Below are 549 nucleotides of genomic sequence, written 5' to 3'. Positions count from 1 at the left end.
GAAGGAGGCTTTTCTTGCATTGGCCGGGAATCGGTCCCTGGTCTCGCGCATGGCAGGTGAGAATTGTATCACTGAACCACCAATGCTTTACTGGCTGGAGGAGATGCGCAAGGTAGGAAATGCATCTGGAGCTCCCTCAAATAAGAAGCTCACACACCTTACTTAAAGGGAGGCTTTTCTTGCATTGGCCGTGAATCAGACCCGGGTCTCCCGCATGGCAGGCGAGAATTCTACCACTGAACCACCAATGCTTGACTGGCTCAAACAGATGCGCAAGGTAGGAAATGCATCTGGAGCTCCCTCAAATAAGACTCTCACACACCTTAGTTAAAAGAAGGCTTTCCTTGCATTGGGCAGGAATCAGATCCAGGTCTCCTGCATGCCAGGCAAGAATTCTACCATTGAACCACAAACGCTTGATTTTCTCAAGCAGATGCACAAGGTAGGAAATGCATCTGGAGCTCCCTCAAATAAGAATCTCACACACCTTAGTTAAAAGGAGGCTTTTCTTGTATTGGCCGGTAATCGGACCCGGGTCTCCCGCGTGTC

The 549-nt window shown here is 49.7% G+C and overlaps 1 non-coding gene across 1 annotated transcript; it reads right to left on the bottom strand.

The window, feature by feature from the left end:
- Nucleotides 1-180: 180 nt before the first annotated feature.
- On the bottom strand, nucleotides 181-251 carry trnag-gcc (transfer RNA glycine (anticodon GCC)). Its single transcript has one exon. It is a non-coding gene; the product is annotated as a tRNA-Gly (tRNA).
- Between the last annotated feature and the right edge of the window lie 298 nt (nucleotides 252-549).

The sequence above is a fragment of the Sinocyclocheilus anshuiensis genome, unplaced genomic scaffold (genome assembly GCF_001515605.1).
Source record: "Sinocyclocheilus anshuiensis isolate Anshui unplaced genomic scaffold, SAMN03320099.WGS_v1.1 scaffold7954, whole genome shotgun sequence".
In the NCBI taxonomy this organism is placed as follows: Eukaryota; Metazoa; Chordata; class Actinopteri; order Cypriniformes; family Cyprinidae; genus Sinocyclocheilus; species Sinocyclocheilus anshuiensis.
Note: the sequence above shows the minus strand (reverse complement) of the source record. Positions and strands in the feature narration are given on the sequence as shown.